A 17,295-nucleotide genomic window follows, 5' to 3' on the forward strand; every position below is an offset into this window, starting at 1 on the left:
TCTTGACAAGGCACTTGCCACAGTGAAGACGCCAGCTGAAGCCGTAACATAATGTCACATCAACGGTGTGGCCATTTGACTGCAGGTCAAGAGGTCCCCAATTCAAATCTGGGTGCCCCCTGCCAAACCTGCATGTTTTCATACGCAAGCATGAACTCTGGTTGACTGTGATGTTTCTCATTTCAGCCCACCTGGTGTTGGTATCGTCTTTCACTGGCTTCTATAACTTTTGTTCACAGGGAGATGAAAAATGCCTGAATTAGCTGATTAGTTTTCATTGACAAGAAACAAACTGGCATTGGTGGGTGGTGACAGTGAAGGTTTCAAATCCAGTTCAGTCCAAATAGTTCCAGTTTTGTTGTTGCTTCTGTCTGCAGAACTCAAAGGTATCTGGCAGGACCACGTTTGTCTTTTGAGCTTCATTAACAGAGTGCACTCTACTGTGGAGGTCATGACAAAAAAGTGGGAGGAGTCTTTGATCTCTTTGATCTCTTTCAGTTAGCAGCCAAACACACTGGCTCATTGCCCCACAGAGACTTAATGACCAGCAGCTGTAGTTACACTATTTAAACCTGTTGGTTCAAACTGATGTTCAGATATTTGACTCTAGCAGTCATTGTTGGTCGATGTATGCTGGATAAGAGAAAGTAGATTAAACACAGCACGTCTCTCAGTGGGCTCCAAAAGACCACTGAGCCATCCTGACATGTGTGTCCAGCTGCCAGTCTCTGATGAGGAACTGCAAAAAATCCTCCAAAAAACTGACAATAAACACAGACTGTTATGTGTATTTCCTTCTTCAAATCTTTATTTTGGTCATTTAATATGTTTTGCTGCGTTTCAACTCCTACAGTTATTTGCTTCCGAGAGACTCTGTGGCGCAATGGTAGCGCGTTTGACTCCAGATCAGAAGGTTGCGTGTTCAACTCACGTCAGGGTCAGATCATCTGTTTGCACTTTTTGTAAACGCTCACATACTCTGTGGTGCAACAGGACGTGTTTTGACACAATACATTGATCCGATTCTGAGTGTTACATTTGTCCCGTCTTACTTTAGTAACACTGCCATGTTTGAGTCGAAATAAATTCAGTGACTCTTTAAAATGATCGCGGTACAGATGCTACATACACTGTATGTACATGGATCAAAGGCAGCAGCTCTTCAGACTCACACATCATTCAAACCTTCAAGGAAGTGACACACTACGTTTGTCTTTGGAGCTTCATTAACAGAGTGCACTCTATTGTGGAGGTCATGAGAAAAAAATGGGAGGAGTCTTTGATCTCTGTGATGTCATTAGAACCTTTGTGACATCACAGAATCAGCATCTCCTTTGATGGTTACTGATGGAACAGGAAAAGGTCAGATCCTGATATAATCTTGTGAACCCACAAGCTTGCCTTTTTTCTTTGTGTATTTGTGTCAGACTTCCCTTCCTTAATTGTAGATATCTAACATTCTGCCTAATACTACACTTACGATAGTTGAACAGGGGTGCAGATTATTGGACACATTATCACATTATTGTTGTCTGGGATTTGAACCCAGGACCTCTCGCACCCAAAGCGAGAATCATACCCCTAGACCAACGAGCCCTTGACATGCATGTGAGAGGTAGCTGGATCGATGCCCACATTCGTCACAAATCCATGACTGTGGTGTTATCAGCACCACGCTCTAACTTGATGAAGATTTGATACAACCATTTTGTGGACTGAACTTCCATCAAAGGCTTGCAGAGAAACAACACGGTAAAGCAAAGCACAAAACTGTCCTGAGGATCTATCCCACATCGGTAACTCAAAGTGATGGTGGCCATTGGTGCAACTTAAAGTCTTGTGGAGAATGTGGGCATCGATCCCACTACCTCTCACATGCTAAGCGAGCGCTCTACCATTTGAGCTAATTCCCCTGCATCGGCAAACTAGCATGCAAGCTAAGCTTTGGGAAAAAGCCCTTTAACAACCTCTGAGTTCACCATCAACAGGTTTCAAAGATATTTAGAAATCATTCACGATGGCCTTAAAGGCAGATATTTAGGATAACTCTAGCTGGAATAGCAGGCTGCAACAGGAAAAGTTCTGCATGTCTCTGTCTCTTGATGGGCTAATTTTTCAGCAAATTTTTCGGCTATTGTTGCTGCTTTTGTCGTCAGAATGGCCGAGCGGTCTAAGGCGCTGCGTTCAGGTCGCAGTCTCCCCTGGAGGCGTGGGTTCAAATCCCACTTCTGACAGTCACCACTTTTCTTTCACCTCAACTGCAGCAAGGTGTGTTTGGGGACAAAGTTCTTTTGGTCTACTTTTGACCGCCCAAACTTTTAAAAGACCAAAATTCCTTTGACATGTCGAAATATTGCCATTCTGTCCTTGGAAAATTGAAACAACCTGGTTTTGTCCACTCCACACGTATGAGGAAATGCAAATTTTGAGCCTCTGTGCGCCCAAATTTTTAAGCAAATTTCAGGCAGGAGTTGATCACACAACCATTATAATTTTATTTATTGTGTTTTTATTGTGTTTTTTTTCTTCAGTACTCTTATTGTGTATGGAGCTCTGACTGTTGACATAAGTGCAGGTGACCTAAATTCAGCAGCATCATCAATGTCCTCATCTCATCCAAAAGGCTTCATCAGACAGATCGGTGTTGCAGGAGCTCAGAAGCTATCTGGTTAGCTAATGCTGCCAGAGCATGTAGCGCAGTGGTAGAACATGCACTTCCCATGTATAAGTGTTTCCTATCTACAGCATCTTACATTATGGGATTTGAACCCAGGATCTCCTGTTTACGAGGCAGGTGCTTTGACCAGCTAAGCCACAGCACCACTCTGATGTACATGTATATGCAGAGGATCAGATTGATCATACACTACAACATCTCACATCCACAGCACTCTACTCAACTGTTCTTAAACAACATTTAATAGACATGATTAGCAGAGTCCTCCTTGGAAACTTAAGTTTGTTACATCTAACTCAGCTGTACTCAGTCAGCCTGTACAGAAGATTCAGTAACAGCTGAGTTATCTTTAGTCCAACAACTGCTGTCCATTTCTACCACAGGGAGCCACAGGCTTTAGTGTTTTCAGTCCTAACCCTTGATTGTCAAGCAATCATATTCCCATTTTATGCAGATTTTTCATCCACAACACACACACAACAATCTTGAATTGTTTAATTAAATCTAAAACTGTTATGAATGACAGATTTAGAGTGCTAACGATTACACCATGGACCGACCAATTTTTTACTGTATTTGTATTTTTACTTTTATCATTTAATATGTTTTGCTGCGTTTCAACTCGTTAACGCTTTAAGCTACAGAAAGAACAAGAGCAGTCGCACCACACAAGCATTTCAAAATAAAAGCCAATTTATATTAGTTTATTTGTATCTTTAGCTCAGATGTAGCAAAGCGCAACAATGCTGTCAATAAAGAACTTTCCTATTCGGGTTACTTGAAACATTTGGTGCAGTAGGCAGCACGTCAGTCTCATAATCTGAAGGTCATGAGTTCGAGCCTAATACGGGGCTCAGCTTTAGTTAATAATGAGAATTTAGTGTTTGGGACTAGAACCTCAGTTCCTTTAACATGCTTCGATGATATATTAGACTTCTATGGACCATTTCACCACTCTGCATAGACAAGTATAAAGAATAACACAACAAGTGTCATCTCACTATTTTCCAGTTTAAATGCACAACAGCAGCATCCAGCTTCTCTGTCAGAGAGTTGTGAAGTTCTGTCTCGGCATCAACACCATGAACCACAAAATTATCATTGCAATCTCTGGACAAGAGAAACAGTAATTTTGTGGTTGTTGCTGATCCACTGACCTCCTTGACCTCCTTAATTTTGTAACCTCTGCCATGAATCAATACAAAAAAACCAAAGACTTGCTGTGTTTAGTTCACTTGTTGCTGTATCTCCAAAGAGCTAAAGTCTTGTGGAGAATGAGGACATCGATCCCACCACCTCTCACATGCTAAGCGAGCGCTCTACCATTTGAGCTAATTCCCCTGCCATGCTAGCATGCAAGCTAAGCTTTGAGAAAAGGCCGCTTCAACAACATCAACAGGTTTCAAAGCTTTTTCGAGAGAGAGAACATATAAATGTTAATGAGTGTTATTCTCCCATTTGTTTTTACTTCTTCTACGATACTTTTGATACGGTACTTTTGTACAAGTACTTCTGTTTGGGGGTCCTATGAGCAGAGTGGCGCAGCGGAAGTGTGCTGGGCCCATAACCCAGAGGTCGATGGATCGAAACCATCCTCTGCTGATGGCTTTTTAGCAACAGCTAGCTGTTCACTATCCAAAGTTTGTTGGATTTGAAGATGACATCATTACAATAGTAACAATGCCATACTGAAGCTGCACTAGCTGAAGAGGGAAGATCTTCAGTACAGTATTAACCTTGCTTGTTTTAACTCCCAGCAGTTTTCCTTAGCAGTGGAAGTAAAGCAAATTTCAAATGTTGTTTTAGTGCTGAGTACCCAGTCTGCCTCCTTCGAACTATTCACTGCTTTTTTTCCAAAGCTTAGCTTGCATGCCAGCCCAGGGGAATTAGCTCAAATAGTAGAGCGCTCGCTTAGCATGTGAGAGGTTGTGGGGCTCATCTGCATAGCAGTGAAAATAAGTTTGTTGTTGCTTCTGTCGGCAGAACTCTGGCATGACTACGTTTGTGTCATTAACTTTTTGCAACAAGATACCAATCTTCCAAAAGCTCAATCCGCTGCTCCAGGTGAGGCTTGAACTCACAACCTCGGCATCACTCCGCAAGTTACTGTCTTATAAGTACCGCGCGCTAACCGATTGCGCCACTGGAGCCTGTGACATGGCCCTCCTGACACGTTCTGTGAAACAAACAGTAACACCCGAAATGGCTCAGTTGGGAGAATGTTGGACTGAAAATCTAAAGGTCCCTGTAAACAGCCCTTTTTTATGTGGAAAGCCTGGGTGGACAAACCAAGTTGATAACGTTCTGATACTCGTTATCTCTGGTTGGAGCTTTCGACGGTCGAGCCAGCTCACCCAAACAAAGCCCGGCTCTGTTGAGATACTCGTAAGATACTCCTCTGCTCTCATCGTAAAAATTGTCTAAGTTTTAAACAAGATAAGTTGTGGAGATGCCAGGAATTGAACCCTGGGCCTCATACATGCAAAGCATGCGCTCTCCCACTGAGCTACATCCCCTGCATGGTGGGGTAGCTTTAGTAGTTTTTTTCCCCAGACTATAGGAAGAAGAGGAGACAGGGATCCTGCCTCTAACAAAATGTTAATGAAATATACCAAACTTAACTGATGAAGTAACATCATGTTCTATCTGTCACCAAATTAGCCCATTGAGAGACAGAGACATGCAGAACTTTTCCTGTTGCAGCCTGCTATTCCAGCTAGACTTATCCTAAATATCTGCCTTTAAGGCCGTGAATGATTTCTAAATATCTTTGAAACCTGTTGATGGTGAACTCAGAGGTTGTTAAAGGGCCTTTTCAAGTATGTCATTACAGGGGAATTAGCTCAAACGGTAGAGCACTCGCTTAGCATGTGAGAGGTAGTGGGATCGATGCCCACATTCTCCACAAGACTTTAAGTGGCACCAATGGCCACCATCACTTTGAGTTACCGATGTGGGATAGATCCTCAGGGCAGTTTTGTGCTTTGCTTTACCGTGTTGTTTCTCTGCAAGCCTTTGATGGAAGTTCAGTCCACAAAATGGTCGTATCAAATCTTCATCAAGTTAGAGCGTTGTGCTAATAACACCACAGTCATGGACTTGTGACGAATGTGGGCATCGATCCAGCTACCTCTCACATGCGCATCAAGGGCTCGTTGGTCTAGGGGTATGATTCTCGCTTTGGGTGCGAGAGGTCCCGGGTTCAAATCCCGGACGAGCCCTTCAATAACCTGCACCCCTATTCAACTATCGTAAGTATAGTGTTAGGTATCTACAATTAAGGAAGAAAGTCTGACATAAATACACAAAGAAAAAAGGCAAGCTTGTGGGTTCGCAAGATTATATCAGGAGCTGACCTTTTCCTGTTCCATCAGTAACCATCAAAGGAGATGCTGATTCTGTGATGTCACAAAGGTTCTCATGACATCACAAAGATCAAAGACTCCTCCCATTTTTTTCTCATGACCTCCACAATAGAGTGCACTCTGTTAATGAAGCTCCAAAGACAAACGTAGTGTGTCACTTCCTTGAAGGTTTGAATGATGTGTGAGTCTGAAGAGCTGCTGCCTTTGATCCATGTAACAGTGTATCTTTCATCCAAAGTCACAACTTTGAGAAGTTAGACAATGTGAGACATGTGGCATTATTGCAGTGAAACAGCTGAAGTTATGTGGTAGTGTGGCCGAGCGGTCCAAGGTGCTGGATTTAGGTTCCAGTCTCTTCAGAGGCGTGGGTTTGACTCCCACCACTGCCAGTTGTCCAAGCTGTGCGGTACAATCATGAAGAGTTTAGTTAAATCTAAAACTGCTATGAATGACAGATTTAGAGTCCAGAGTGCTCATGATGACACCATGGAACCACATGTAGCTGTGTGAAGTTTGATGTCTGTGTTACTTGAAGTATCCTGACAAGACACTTGTCACAGTGAAGACACCAGCTGAAGCTGTAACATAATCTTCGATCAGTGTCAACAGTGTGGCCTTTGTGTCCTTTTAATTAAATTTAGCGACTGTTCCTGGAGTTAATGGAGACTTTTGTGGAGGAACTGGCAGGAAAGCGCACATCGCTCTGCAGCTATCAACAGCAGATGCTGCAGTGAGCCCCGTCCCAAAGCCCTCACCTGTTCAGTCTATTTATGAAACATTTCAGAAGTCTCAGGCTGACCCCTGTGGTTCATACTTTACAGTATGTTTTCAGTCAGACCTGCTGATCTGCAGTGATGGGCTGTGTGTGTTTATGGGGGGTGTAGCTCAGTGGTAGAGCATTTGACTGCAGATCAAGAGGTCCCCAGTTCAAATCTGGGTGCCCCCTGCCACCACCATGAAACTACATGTTTTCATATGCAAGCACAAAGAAAAGAGAAATCTTGCCTTTGTCTTTTTCTGTTTGAGCCCCAACAGTGCTCATTAGTTTAAAATATAGAAAACCTAAAGTAGGATTTGATTCCATAACAGCAGGACAAAGTGTGTCATTAATCTTCTGGATTCTACAGACTGAGTTCATGTTCTGATAGATTTATTTTACAGCTGTAGTAACAATAAATCTCCAGCAGGTGGAAGTATTGCTGCTCAGATGTCTGTGGGACACACAATACTCACAGAGGACTTTATTGTGCTGCAGTGAGATGTATAAAAAGCTCCAGTTCTACAGTCAGAAGATGTCCAGTCTGAAGGTGGATGAGTTCTGACTCATACCCAATCAAATATGTTGTTTTTTGGGTCTTAACATTAATTATAAGAACAAGTGTTTACAAAATATGCTGTCTGTGACATTCACATTAGAATTCCAAACAATATGTAAACTCCATGTCTGAATAGAGGTGGATGAACGTGTGTTAAAATCAGAGAGAATTTACACTCATTCAACTCAAATCCATGCGATGAAGCTTCTTCCCTTTAGTGGTTCACATTATAGACTCCACAGCAGTGATAGGTGGCACTGATCTATGAAATAAAGAAACCATGAGTCTTTCATGTTCAAGGCCCATTTGTGCAGGAAAGATCTTGAGTCTGGCACCTCAGACCACTGAGCCATCCTGACACGTGTGTCCAGCTGCCAGTCTCTGGTGAGGAAACAGAAAAGTTAATGCTAGCTTTGGTAGGACTGTGTCAGCTCTCTCTCTCCCTCTCTCTACCCAACCGGTCGAGGCAGATGGCCGCCCCCCCTGAGCCTGCTTCTGCCCGAGGTTTCTGCCTCTTAAAGGAAGTTTTTCCTTTCCACTGGCGCCAAGTGCTTGCTCATCGGGGTATCTGTTGAGTGTCTAAATAATTTTAGAGTTTTGTCTAGACCTGCTCTTTATGTAAAGATGATTGATGTAGCGCTATACAAATAAATCTGATTTGATTGGTGGAGTGGCAGTGGAGTTCCTGAAGTACTTCTTCAAGACTGAAGATATTTCCACTTCAGCGTGGCATTGTTACGGTTGTAATAACGCCATTTTCAAATATAACCAACCATGGATCACGAACAGCTAGCTGTTGCTAAAAGGTTGTTCGTAGAGGATTGTTTTGATTCATCAACCTCTAGCTTATGGGTTAAAACCAATATTTTTTTTTTTTATGGTGAACTCAGAGGTTGTTAAAGGGGTCAACTTTGACTGTTTCCTTTAGCTTTCAGCTGATCATTAGCTGTGGATGGACCTGGTATCTGCTATCTGGGGCTTTGCTTGGTTTCACCTCCTCAACCAAAGTTGAAGCTGTACCAGAAGGAGACATGAAGACTATCCAGATCATTGATAGGTTGGGGGAGAACCTTAACTTTTCACTGTTATGATCTCAGACTTCTGCAGACAGGATACTGAGATCGGACTTTCAGAACAAAGCAGCACAGGTACAGCACACAGCTGAAACGTTTCCTGTTCAGGATGGAATATGGCACCTCACTCAGTGCTTGTCCAGTGTCTTTTGTTTCTTTCAGAATTCAAAATAATTTGATGTTTGGTGTCAATTTATGGGAAGTAAAAAAGTCAGTCTTTGGACCCAAATAACTCTTTTAGTGCTAAAGGTTGTAGACCCCTGATCGAGGGGTATGATTCTGACTTTGGGTGCAAGAGGTTCTGTGTGTAAATCCCAGAGGAGCCCCTCATATGATGTGTCCACTGTCTGCAGTTCCACTATTCAAGTGTCAGTAATGAAGGCTTCAGGAAGGCTTCTCTGACTTCAACAGGTTCTGTTCAATGTGCTCTAACTGCTTATAAATGTCTCACTGGATCAAAAGCTTTGAGCTACGATGGGCTATGTAATTATTTAAGTTTGATTTGTAAAAATAAGCCAATAAAACACTTTCACACAGGCCGGTTAGCTCAGCTGGTTAGAGCGTGGTGCTAATAATGCCAATGTCATGGGTTCAATCCCCATACTGGCCACATGCAGCATCTCAGAATTTGGTTTTGTTCTCTCCATATACTTCAATGCAGTCTGAAGTCTTTTTCCAACCAGTGGAACTGCCCCCTGGTGGTCATTAGAAGTGCAGCTTAACTGATCAGATATCAGAGTCTGGGGTTCAAAACCCAAAGATAAAGTTAAATTAATCATATCCAGAATGAAGAGCTCAATTAAGAATAACATTTATTTTAAACATCTGACATCTGACATTACTGTTTGATAAATTTGGTGACAACTGCACTTTGGGTCCATTCGGAGAACATGGGGGGCTGTGTGACTTCATCACCAGAAATTAAAATGTCTAACATCGATAAAACCGTAGCAGCACAAATAAGAATTTTTACAGCACAAACGGTACCATTTCACGTCCATTCGGAGTGGATGCTCACCATTTTGCGTGCAATGGTGGTATAGTGGTGAGCATAGCTGCCTTCCAAGCAGTTGACCTGGGTTCGGTTCCCGGCCATTGCAATTTAACTGTGTGTCTACAATTTAACTTGAGATTGTGTCGATCTCATGCCAATGGTGCCAAAATTCTCCAGCTACAGGACTGTAACCCATCTTAACCGCAGCTGTACATCTGTTACACCCCGTAGTTGTCTCGGGGAAAGGGAAGCTTATTGCCAGAATATTTACCCCAAAGTCCTGCAAACTTGGGAGCTGCACTGATGGAAAGCCCGTCCCCAATAATGGGGGTAGGACAAACTCCAATCTGCCTTTCACCTCCCCAGAAAAAGGAATAGACAACGAGTAGGACGATTCCTGTCAGATCCTGCTTGGCTCTGCAGACTGTAGCAAGATCCGACAACACTTGCGAACCAAACCAGCATTTTTTTTTTTTTTTTCATAATACAAATCCTTAATGAAAAATAGATTCCACTGGGGTGGTACAGCAGCCCTCTGTGTCCTACTGAGAAAAAGATTGGTCAGATTAATGGTCAGATTATGAGACTGAAACGCTGCCTACGAGGCCTGGAACCCAGAGAAAGTAAAAAAGTGAGCTGGAGGAGCGCTGTCAGAGTTTCAGTATAAACATACATCATGACAACAATGATCGTTGTCTGATCATTTTGTTCTTCAAACTGTTACCAAGACCACAGAAACTTCCTGCTGAAGGGGGACAACACATACAAACATAAATGTTACTGAGTGTTATTTTCCCATTTGTTTTTACTTCTTCTATGATACAGATACAGACGGTTTCAGAGAACAACTGCAGAGATGACCCTTCTGCTTTGTTGAGGTGATGAGGAGGAACTCCACTGAGAATGAAGCAGCTGCTCCTTTCTGATGCTCCAATGACTGAGCTACAGATGATTCAGTAACAGCTGAGTTATCTTTAGTCCAACAACGGCTGTCCATTCCTACCACAGGGAGCCACAGGCTTTAGAGTTTTCAGTCCTAACTCCTTTATTGTGAAAAAGTCAAATTCACATTTTATACAGATTTTTCATCCACTTTGGAAGAGTTTGGTTAACAAATTTTACAAAACACTCAATGTCAGGAGTCCAGACCAGAATGCCCTTTAGCACCTTTAAGGCAGCAGTAGAGGTGAAAGAAAAGAAGCTTCTGTCAGTAGTGGGATTTGAACCCACGCCTCCAGGGGAGAGTGCAACCTGAGCGCCAGCTGCAGAAAGATTGTCCGGGGAAGTGTTGGAGAAACGTTGGAGGCCACAATCACGTACACAAAGTCCGAAATTCATCAGACAATCAGCGTCATGGATTCTTCCCCCAGCTCCAACATTTCCAACATTTGACCAATCACAGAAGCCTGTTGATAATGAAGCACAGGAAGTCTTTATCTTGTGCAACACCCTGATCTCTCAACTATCCACTCAGCTTGGAGCAATTTATCCTGTGTAGTCATCCTACCAAATTACCAAAGTGAACACAAATGTACATGTGATGACAAAACAACAGCCATTGAAGTCCACTTAAAAGCAAACTCCTAATGTTTTGGCCTCTTTTTTTAACTCACGTCAAAACATCATAATGAAGTTACGTCAAGTACATATAGAGCAGGTCTAGACCAAACTCTTATTAAAATTATTTTGAGAGCCATGGTGAGGAGGGGTTCCAGGTCAGTATCTGGAGGATTTTGCAGATGATGTGCTCCTTTCAGCACCATCAGCCTGAGAACGACAGCACTCATTGGATCGGTTCACAGCTGAGTGTGAAGCAGCAGTGGAGCAGTGGAAGAGTGCTGGGCCCAAAACGCACCTCTGCTGAGGCAGTGATGCAAATAACAAAGTACATTCTACATTGATCAACTTGCTGATTACTGCCACTACATGTTGATGTTACGACAGTTGCACTGCCCCTTTCCTCTACTTTGGTTTCACCAGAACCATTAAATATGGTATAACCTGTAATACATAACTTCCCAACCACAAAGGGACTTGAACTTCTGATCCGAAGTCAGACGCCTTGTCCATTAGGCCACGTGGTCACTGGGCCATGGTAATGTCCCGTTGTCAGAATCAGTCAGTTCTTTCTCTTGGCATGGTAACACTGTGAGAGATGTGCATTTGAAGCCTTCACTGTGGGACTTTGGAGAAGTGGATGGTGAACAGAACATCCTGCATTAGTGGGCTCAGCCAGCCGAAATAGCTCAGTTGGGAGCGCGTTAGACTGAAAATCTAAAGGTCCCTGGTTCAATCCCGGGTTTCACCATCAGAGGTAGTACCTGAGTGAGGTGCAAGCTCAGGTTTCTTTGACCTACATTTCCAATATTCTCCCTCCTCTTTCAACCACACCATGAAATGTTGTGAGGTTGGATGCGTCACACTGACTGGTTGTGTGTCCAAAAGGCTGTCAAACACATCTTTCTTCCATTTTCTCCTCCAAACATTTGTACACAGTTTTGAGATTTCCCATAATGTCATATGTGTGTCATTTTTGCAGTGAAGTATTTAATTAAATGTAAAACTGTTATAAACGGAGTGTTGCATCCGTGGCCACCATCACTTCAAGTAACCCAAATGGGAAAGATTCTTATCGACAGCATTGTTGCGCTTTGCTACATCTGAGCTAAAGATACAAATAAAATAATCTAAACCGGCTTTTATTTTGAAATGATTTTTGGCGATTTTTTTTGGAGGATGTTTTGAATTTCTAGCAGCCCGGCTAGCTCAGTCGGTAGAGCATGAGACTCTTAATCTCAGGGTCGTGGGTTTGAGCCCCACGTTGGGCGATAAGCAGTTTTTTTTTTTTAGACCCAAAGTTACATTTCCAATATTCTGCCTCGTCTTTCAACCACAACCACATGAAATATTGTGAGGTTGAATGCTGCACGCTGACTGGTTGTGTGTCCAAATGGCTTCAAAGACATCTTTCTGCCATTCACTCCTCCAAACCTTTGGACACAGCTTTGAGCTGTCTCACAGGTGTAACCTACAGCTGTGAAAACCCCAAAGTAGTTTGTTTCTACAACATCTGACCTGAGCAACAAGGAAGTGCTGGGATTTATTGAATTTATTGTATTATTTGAATTTGACATCTGGGAGAGACTCAGAGTAGAACAGCTGCTCCTTTCTGATGCTCCACTGACTGAGCTACAGATGATTCAGTAACAGCTGAGTTATCTTTAGTCCAACAACTGCTGTCCATTCCTACCACAGGGAGCCACAGGCTTTAGAGTTTTCAGTCCTAACTCCTTTATTGTGAAAAAGTGTAATTCACATTTTATACAGATTTTTCATCCACTTTGAAAGAGTGGGCTAATTTTTCAGCAAATTTTTTGGCAAATTTTTGAGCTTTTGTGGTCGCCTTAAGACTCTGGCTTCATGTTGCTTCCCTTTGGATGGATGCAGACAAAGTTCCATGACTGTGAATAATGTCGAGAAAAGACGAATCTTCCTCTGACAAAAGTGAAACTGCAATGGCCAGGAATCGAACCCGGGTCAACTCCTTGGAAGGCAGCTATGCTCACCACTATACCACCATTGCATGTGAAGGTGCAAAATCACAGTCATTTTTTAATGAAACTGGTTATGTGAACTCACATGGCTGGATTTATGACCGAACATTATCCACACTTTAAATGAATCAAAGTAAACTCATCATCCCTCAAAAGAGGCCTCAGATATGTCTTTCCTTCTTTCATCCTCTGGTGGAGGCCACTAGAGGTGAAAAAAATTCCAAATGCCAATTCCAAAAGAGACAATATTTCTTCCTTGCTAAGCGTCACACCATGGAACCACAAGGATGCAGCTGAGGGTCTGCTGATGGTGTCCTGAGGTCACTTATTTAGTGACCTGTTTTGTCTCAGCAAGAATTTGGTTCAGGTGTCATCAGAGGAAATGACATGATGAACAGCAAACAATGTTTGTTGCAAGGATCATGTAGATCTGCATACTGTAGGGTATCATCAATATCACAGGTTGGTAACATCACAAGTGGGTAGGCTATTGCCTTAGTATGTATTTGTATCAAGAAGTGACCGACACAGATGTGTTTTCAGAGACAGACTGCAGAGAAACTGGTCCGTTGGCATGATCACAGTGATCATGGCTGCTGATTGATGTGTCTGCTGGTGGGTGTGTTGATCAGTATGTGGGGAGTGTTCATTAGCCAATCAATGACCAGTGTCGGCTGGAACATGTCACACGCTGTTATGACTCTTACCAAAGTTTGTCTTCTGTGAAAAGCTGTCGGTCACCAAATTTCCATCCATTCCATTCCATTCATCAAGAAATATTCTTTAATTAAATGTTCCTAAACTTCTATTAAAGGCAGCATTATTGCAGCAGGCAGCACTCTATGGTGGAGGTCATGAGAAAAAAGTGGGAGGAGTCTTTGATCTCTCTGATGTCATTAGAACCTTTGTGACATCACAGAATCTGTGTCTGAGCTGTGTCTCTTTTATACTTTATTATAGATGACAGAAAAAAACTCCAGATAAGAAGCAGCTGTACATGCAGTGACTAGTTCTCCTGCTCAGGTATCGTCTCTCAGGGCATCATGTGTTGTCTTTGTGTGTCTCTGTGTCCGATGCTTCACAGCTCACAGGCCAAAGTACGTGCAGGCCTTCATGGCTCACATGTACAGATGAGTTACCTCAATGTAAGTATCATAGGTACAGCACAGCTAAAGCTGTACAGTACAGCTAAAGCTGCTAAAACTGCTAAAGCTACCACACCAGCTCAGTGGTAGAGCGCATGCTTTGCATGTATGAGGCCCCGGGTTCAATCCCCGGCATCTCCATTGTTGATAATGAAGCACATTGTCAGGAGAGACATGTCACAGGCTCCAGTGGAGTGGTAATTGAGGGGTCAGAGTGTTGGAGAGCAGAACTCTTTCCTGTGCTTCAGATACACTGTTTGGTTCTGAGCTGATCATTAATAATCAATGAATGATCAATAATCTTCTCAGCTGTTCTGAATGGTGACAGTGGGGCAGCATTTGTGTTTACATCTGAATCACATGTGATTTTGGAAATTCTTCAAAGCAGCTTCAAAGGAAGAGTTTCATTCTGGCAGTATTGTGACATCATCAGGTGACATCATCAGGTGATGTATCAAAGGCAGCAGCTCTTCAGACTCACATCACAATAAGTTTTGTGTCTTATTTGGCTCCATTTGGTGGAAGCTGTGAATCGCAGGATTCAGGGGGAATACATCCATACATACATCTTCACTGAAATAATGACACCTGTGAGAAAGCTCAAAGCTGTGTCCAAAGGTTTGGAGGAGAAAATTTCATGATTTGGCAGGAGTCATGACTTTGTGGGATACTTAGGATGAGGTATCTTCAGCATACAATGAACATTAGTCCCTTTACTGGCGGTAACCCTTCAGATTATGAGACTGACGTGCTGCCTGTAGCACCAACGAGGCCTGGAACCCAGAGTAAGTAAAAGAGGGAGATGGAGGAGAGCTGTCAGTGTTTCAGTATAAACATACATCATACAGCCCTGACCACTGTTGTATCCAGGCAGAGCTGACTTTAAAACAATACAAAAAGAAACTCCACCCCTTTATCATCCAACCCAACTGTAGCATGCACATTACAATTCCATCATCACATGCTACAGCTGAGAGAGTGGTGCTGTGAATTAGCTGGTCAAAGCGCCTGTCTCGTAAACAGGAGATCCTGGGTTCAAATCCCAGCAATGCCTCATTGTTAATGTTAAGTATTGTTAAAAATAACAAGACAGCAGCTGAAACCTTCCCTTCCTGGACAGGAAAATTCCAGAAGTGTGAGTGAAGCTCCTGCTGGCTATCAGAAGGGATTTAGTCGTGAAATGTCCTCTTTTTCAGCTGTTATGTTTAAACTGCAAAGTACTTTAGATTATTAGATTAGATTATATTAGATTATTTTATTTGTATCTTTAGTTCAGATGTAGCAAAGTGCAACAATGCTGTCAATAAGGATCTTTCCCATTTGGGTTACTTGAAGTGATGGTGGCCACTGATGCAGCACTCCGTTTATAACAGTTTTACATTTAATTAAATACTTCACTGCAAAAATGACACACATATGACATTATGGGAAATCTCAAAACTGTGTACAAATGTTTGGAGGAGAAAATGGAAGAAAGATGTGTTTGACAGCCTTTTGGACACACAACCAGTCAGCGTGACGCATCCAACCTCACAACATTTCATGGTGTGGTTGAAAGAGGACGGAGAATATTGGAAATGTAGGTCAAAGAAACCTGAGTTTGAACCTCACTCAGGTACCACCTCCGATGCCGAAACCCGGGACTGAATCAGGGACCTTTAGATCTTCAGTCTAACGCTCTCCCAACTGAGCTATTTCGGCTGGCTGACCACATTAATGCAGGATGTTCTGTTCACCATCCACTTCTCCAAAGTCCCACAGTGAAGGCTTCAAATGCACATCTCTCACAGTGTTATCATGCCAAGAGAAAGAACTGACTGATTCTGACAATGGGACATTACCATGGCCCAGTGACCACGTGGCCTAATGGACAAGGCGTCTGACTTCGGATCAGAAGACTGAGGGTTCGAGTCCCTTCGTGGTTGGGAAGTATGTATTACAGGTTATACCATATTTAATGGTTCTGGTGAAACCAAAGTAGAGGAAAGGGGCAGTGCAACTGCCGTAACATCAACATCAGCTCTACCACTGAGGTAGATTCCCTGCATGGTGCACAACGCCCACTGTTAGATGAATTACAGATTTAGAGAGCAAACAATTACACCATGGAGCTGTGTGAAGTTTGCTGTCTGGCTGTGTTACTTGAAGGATCTTGACAAGGCACTTGCCACAGTGAAGACGCCAGCTGAAGCCGTAACATAATGTCACATCAACGGCATGGCCATTTGACTGCAGGTCAAGAGGTCCCCAGTTCAAATTTGGGTGCCCCCTGCCAAACCTGCATGTTTTCATATGCAAGCATGAACTCTGGTTGACTGTGATGTTTCTCATTTCAGCCCACCTGGTGTTGGTATCGTCTTTCACTGGCTTCTATAACTTTTGTTCACAGGGAGATGAAAAATGCCTGAATTAGCTGATTAGTTTTCATTGACAAGAAACAAACTGGCAGTGGTGGGTGGTGACAGTGAAGGTTTCAAATCCAGTTCAGTCCAAATAGTTCCAGTTTTGTTGTTGCTTCTGTCGGCAGAACTCAAAGGTATCTGGCAGGACCATGATTGTCTTTTGAGCTTCATTAAAAGAGTGCGCTCTACTGTGGAGGTCATGACAAAAAAGTGGGAGGAGTCTTTCATCTCTTTGATGTCATTAGAACCTTTGTGACATCACAGAATCTGGTTTCATGCTTCTTCATTTTGCTGCCACAGTCCTGATCATATTGGAACTGTTGGAGTTACTGCCTTCACTCCTGACGTCCAGCACAAGAATCATGCTACGTGTTATGACACTAAATAAATGACACTTCCTGTCTGAATACCGAAAGAACAACTCCAATCTCCTCCTGAAAGTTGCATCCTCATTCTGATCACCTGGCTCTAAATGCAAACTAAATGCTGTAAATTCGCCACTCATGAGTCTTGAAACAACCTTCTGTCTTCCTGCAGCACCTGTAATAAATATTCACCAGAGCTCAGGTAAGAACTCTACAATTGTCTTTTCTCTTTTTGCACCACAAGAACCCTCAGGCTTTAGAGTTTTCAGTCCTAACCCTTGATTGTCAAGCAATCATATTCCCATTTTATGCAGATTTTTCATCCACAACACACACACAACAATCTTGAATTGTTTAATTAAATCTAAAACTGTTATGAGTGAGTATTTAGAGTGCTAACGATT

The 17,295-nt window shown here is 42.7% G+C and overlaps 15 non-coding genes across 15 annotated transcripts; 10 read left to right on the forward strand and 5 right to left on the reverse strand.

The window, feature by feature from the left end:
• Positions 1–869: 869 nt before the first annotated feature.
• trnaw-cca (transfer RNA tryptophan (anticodon CCA)) lies at positions 870–941 on the forward strand. Its single transcript has one exon. It is a non-coding gene; the product is annotated as a tRNA-Trp (tRNA).
• Positions 942–1,840: 899 nt separating this feature from the next.
• On the reverse strand, positions 1,841–1,913 carry trnaa-agc (transfer RNA alanine (anticodon AGC)). Its single transcript has one exon. It is a non-coding gene; the product is annotated as a tRNA-Ala (tRNA).
• A 238-nt stretch (positions 1,914–2,151) lies between these two features.
• Positions 2,152–2,234, forward strand: trnal-cag (transfer RNA leucine (anticodon CAG)). Its single transcript has one exon. It is a non-coding gene; the product is annotated as a tRNA-Leu (tRNA).
• A 2,499-nt stretch (positions 2,235–4,733) lies between these two features.
• Positions 4,734–4,827, reverse strand: trnai-uau (transfer RNA isoleucine (anticodon UAU)). The gene is made up of 2 exons: positions 4,790–4,827; positions 4,734–4,769 (listed from the first exon to the last, which is right to left on the reverse strand). It is a non-coding gene; the product is annotated as a tRNA-Ile (tRNA).
• A 294-nt stretch (positions 4,828–5,121) lies between these two features.
• trnaa-ugc (transfer RNA alanine (anticodon UGC)) lies at positions 5,122–5,193 on the reverse strand. The gene has a single exon. It is a non-coding gene; the product is annotated as a tRNA-Ala (tRNA).
• Positions 5,194–5,826: 633 nt separating this feature from the next.
• On the forward strand, positions 5,827–5,898 carry trnap-ugg (transfer RNA proline (anticodon UGG)). The gene has a single exon. It is a non-coding gene; the product is annotated as a tRNA-Pro (tRNA).
• Positions 5,899–6,349: 451 nt separating this feature from the next.
• Positions 6,350–6,431, forward strand: trnal-uag (transfer RNA leucine (anticodon UAG)). Its single transcript has one exon. It is a non-coding gene; the product is annotated as a tRNA-Leu (tRNA).
• Positions 6,432–6,916: 485 nt separating this feature from the next.
• On the forward strand, positions 6,917–6,988 carry trnac-gca (transfer RNA cysteine (anticodon GCA)). The gene has a single exon. It is a non-coding gene; the product is annotated as a tRNA-Cys (tRNA).
• Positions 6,989–8,967: 1,979 nt separating this feature from the next.
• On the forward strand, positions 8,968–9,041 carry trnai-aau (transfer RNA isoleucine (anticodon AAU)). Its single transcript has one exon. It is a non-coding gene; the product is annotated as a tRNA-Ile (tRNA).
• Positions 9,042–9,459: 418 nt separating this feature from the next.
• Positions 9,460–9,531, forward strand: trnag-ucc (transfer RNA glycine (anticodon UCC)). Its single transcript has one exon. It is a non-coding gene; the product is annotated as a tRNA-Gly (tRNA).
• Positions 9,532–11,660: 2,129 nt separating this feature from the next.
• On the forward strand, positions 11,661–11,733 carry trnaf-gaa (transfer RNA phenylalanine (anticodon GAA)). Its single transcript has one exon. It is a non-coding gene; the product is annotated as a tRNA-Phe (tRNA).
• A 447-nt stretch (positions 11,734–12,180) lies between these two features.
• trnak-cuu (transfer RNA lysine (anticodon CUU)) lies at positions 12,181–12,253 on the forward strand. The gene has a single exon. It is a non-coding gene; the product is annotated as a tRNA-Lys (tRNA).
• A 683-nt stretch (positions 12,254–12,936) lies between these two features.
• trnag-ucc (transfer RNA glycine (anticodon UCC)) lies at positions 12,937–13,008 on the reverse strand. The gene has a single exon. It is a non-coding gene; the product is annotated as a tRNA-Gly (tRNA).
• Positions 13,009–15,752: 2,744 nt separating this feature from the next.
• On the reverse strand, positions 15,753–15,825 carry trnaf-gaa (transfer RNA phenylalanine (anticodon GAA)). Its single transcript has one exon. It is a non-coding gene; the product is annotated as a tRNA-Phe (tRNA).
• A 151-nt stretch (positions 15,826–15,976) lies between these two features.
• trnar-ucg (transfer RNA arginine (anticodon UCG)) lies at positions 15,977–16,049 on the forward strand. Its single transcript has one exon. It is a non-coding gene; the product is annotated as a tRNA-Arg (tRNA).
• Positions 16,050–17,295: the final 1,246 nt, after the last annotated feature.

The sequence above is a fragment of the Echeneis naucrates genome, chromosome 2 (genome assembly GCF_900963305.1).
Source record: "Echeneis naucrates chromosome 2, fEcheNa1.1, whole genome shotgun sequence".
NCBI classification, from domain to species: Eukaryota; Metazoa; Chordata; class Actinopteri; order Carangiformes; family Echeneidae; genus Echeneis; species Echeneis naucrates.